Genomic DNA, 3,779 nt, shown 5'->3' with positions numbered 1-3,779 from the left:
CGAGGCAAACTTCGTCTTTTAGAGTGCGCGCGCGCCCCCTGCTGTTCAAACGCAATGCTTGCAGTTGGTCAGCTTTTTCTTTTACTAAAATAATTTGTGGTTGAGAAACTACTTTTTGGTTCTTTACTGCCACCTGCTGTTCTGGAATGAGACAGCTTTTTTGCACAGATTTTGGTTATTAAACCAAGCTCTTGACCTTGGCTTTAAACATCTGCTAAATTCCTGTCTGAAACCAATGCAGACATGTTCCTGTTTTTAGTTTACCACACCGCCTTATAATCTAGCTGTTTTTTTCTCCTCGCTACTTTTCCTTTTGATTGTCCTTTTGGTTGCTATTTTGTTTTGATATGTAAAAAAAAATAGATTTGTATGCCTTTTTGGTGACTATTATTGTTGTAGTTGTTATCCACTGTTGTCATCACTCTTTGTTAAGGAACCAGGTCTCTCTTGTAAATGAGTCTCCAAGGCTCAGTGGGATTAACCTGTCTAAATAAAGGTTGCAAGAATGAATGAATGAATTTATCACATCTAGGCTGGACTATTGCAATGGTTTGTTATCCAGGTGTCCAAAACTTTCTTTAAAAAGTGATCCAAAATGCTGCTGCCATAGTCCAGCAATGGTCAGTCAGGTCATCTGGACTGTTTCTTTTTTTTTTTTTTTTTTGCTGAGACGTTTCGTCCTTCATCCAAAGGATGATGATGATCTGACAGAACATTGTTGGATTTTCACCTGGATTATTGAGCATGAACTTTGATGTTTTAAACCACTTGGACATGGCTGCCTCAGAGGAGTTAACTGGGGAGAGGGCGGGTCCCAGAAACCATATTATTACCAGCAAATAGTTTGTTTTTTTCCACTATGTGAGCGAGCTGCTTGTGGGACTCGGTTTGTGTGTAGCTCCTCGGGTTGATGAAGTCTTTTGGATGAAGGACAAAACATCACAGCAAAAAAACAAACAAACAAAAAAAAAAAAACAGAAACCATTCAGATGACCTGACTGAACATTGTTGAATTTTTACCTGGATTATTGAGCATGAACTTTGCTGCTGCCAGAGTCTTAATGAGAGTTTTCAGGAGAGATTATATCTCCACAGTTTTATCTTCTAGTATTGGCTCCCTGTCAAATTCAGAATAGAATTAAAAATCTTACTTCTAACCTACAAATCTTCCAACAACCTAGCTCCATCATTACAGATCTTGTTGTTCCATATTTTCTCAACAGAGCCCTTTGCTCTCAGACTGCAGGCTTACTTGTGGTTTCTAGAGTTTCAACAACAACAAAAAAAGAAGCAAAAAGTAGAATGGGAGTTAGATCTTTCAGTTATCAGGCTCCTCTCTTGTGGAACCAACTTCCAGTTTCTGCCCATGAGGCTGACACATTGTCCAGTTTTAAGACTGGGCTTAAGACTTTCCTTTTTGATAAATCCTATAATTAAGGTTGGCTTGTCATGCTGCCATAGGCTTAGACTACTGAGGACAAATTGACCTCATTTCCTTAAATTAATTGTTACAACTGAATAGTTTGCATTTGATACTATTTCTATTTTAACGTGATTCTCAACCTGCCATTGTGTATCTGTTCCTCCTTCCTGTTTCTCTCAAACCCAGCTGGTCAAAGCAGATGGCCGCTTGTCCTGAGCCTGGTTCTGTTGGAGGTTTCTTCCTCATGAGGGGAGTTTTTCCTTTCCACTGTCGCCTTCATGCTTGCTCAAGATGAGAGTTCTGTGATGAAGTTAAACTCAAAGCAGTCTGCTCCTCAGATAAATAATGTTATTAATGTACTTTTTATGTATGTGAATGTTTCTGTTCAGTGCCCTGAGATGAATTCTGTTGTGACTTGGTGCTATATAAATAAATTGAATTGAATTGAATTCAATTATCACAATGTTTGCTGCCTCAGTTTTTATGGTGTCAGTTTGTATTAGATTGTGAAGATCAGATGAAATGCAAGGACATTGCTGTTTGTAAGATAGCACCCCATCCATTCAGCCATTATCTTTTACCCACTTCTTCCTTTTTGGGTTGCATGGGTCACTGGTGTACAGAACCTGAGTGACAGGAGTTTTTGTGTCAAGGTTGGTAATAATGTATCTGCTTCAATGCCCCTTTCCTGCAGGGTCCCACAGGGCTAGATTCTTGGACCCCTTCTGTTCTCACTCTATTTGCTCCCACGGGGGTATTTCCTGAGGGAACATGGTCTTAACATGATTGTTATTAATGTTAGATCCCAGGTGGCAAACTGAAGAAAAGACAGGCACAGTTTCTACAAAAATAATCCTCTTTATTTTCTCAGGGAAAATGGGAACTGGGCTGAAAAGGAGAGGGATTAGGTGAGTATTGGTTGCAAGGTTTTGCAGATTGATTGTTGCCAGAAGTAGGATTTAAATCTCTTACTGGTTTTTCCTTTGTTGTAGGAGTTGAAGGGGAGCGCAGTGAGGTCCTGGATTCCAGGAGAGGCCACTTGAGGAGAGGTGAGTACCATCTGAGCGACAAACTGGTTGCAGCAGGAGCAGAGAGTAGGCTGGAGGCTGTTGATTGGTAGCAGGAGCAGGGACACCTTCTGAGGGAGCCGAGCCTTTGGAGAGTTGAGGCCTTGGAAGGCTGGTTGAAGATAGGACTTGAGAGTCGCTGGAGAGAGTCAAAGCAATAAGGCTATTAGGAGACAATAAAAAGCTGACCATTACCTACCATTCAAAGGATAATGTCCCTGCGCTGAAGGAGAGTCTGGCAGCAGTTGAAGTAGTCCTGCAGCTGTGGGAGAGAGTGAGTGGCAGGCAGAAAACCAAAACTCCCACAAATCTTTCATTCCATTGTTATGCTGATGATTGTCAGATTTACCTGCCTTTGAAACCAGCTAGGGCTTGCTCCATTCACCCTCTCCTAAAATGTCTGGATGACATTAAGGCATGGATGGCTTCAAATTTCTTAAGTTTTAATCAGAAGACTGAAGTCGTTGTGTTCAGCCCTAGCTCAACTGCTGCCGCTGATCCTGTCAACCTGGACTCCTTTCAGCCATATCTGAAGCAGTCTGTTAAAAATTGGTTGGTTTTAGACTCTGACTTCAAGTTTGACAAACAAATCAACTCTGTTCTGCAGAAAAGCTTTTTTAAGGCAGATAGCTAAGCTTAAGCCAGTGTTGACCAGATCCAACCTCGAGAAACTAGTCCATGACTTTATCACGACCCGACTGGACAGCTGTAATGCACTCTATGTTGGGGTCAGCCAGGCCTCCATCTCGCATCTCCAGCTTGTCCAGAATGCTGCTGCTCGGCTCTTAACCAGAACTCATAGGCTTGATCATATTACACCAGTTCTGTCCTCCCTTCGCTAGTTCCCTGTACATACTAGAATAGATTTTAAAAAAATCCTATTGACCCTTAAGTGCCTAAATGGCCTTGCACTCCCTTATCTCTCATATCTTCTTCACATTGATGTGAAAGTTGTTCTTGCTGCACCAGTCCTCTCTAACTGAATCTATATATCTTCTATTTGGCCTTCTTCTTTGTCTTTTTCCTTGATTTTTTTTATGATAATAATAACAATAATAATAATAATAGTAATAATAATAATGATGGTGAAAATAATAATGCTGAAAACCTGAAAATTAACATTTTGGCTAAGCCTTTTGTTATTGATGTTTTATTGTGGAACTTTCTTACGACTTTCTTGTTGTAGTCAAAGTAAGTTTATGAACCAAAACTCAATTTCCCATAATCGCTTGGTTGGGGCACGCACGTTTACGTTTCAACGCAGAGCTGCCAGAGCCTAGTCCGGCTGT

Source organism: Nematolebias whitei, chromosome 16, assembly GCF_014905685.2.
Source record: "Nematolebias whitei isolate Nwh7 chromosome 16, NemWhi1, whole genome shotgun sequence".
Lineage (NCBI taxonomy): Eukaryota > Metazoa > Chordata > Actinopteri > Cyprinodontiformes > Rivulidae > Nematolebias > Nematolebias whitei.
Note: the sequence above shows the minus strand (reverse complement) of the source record.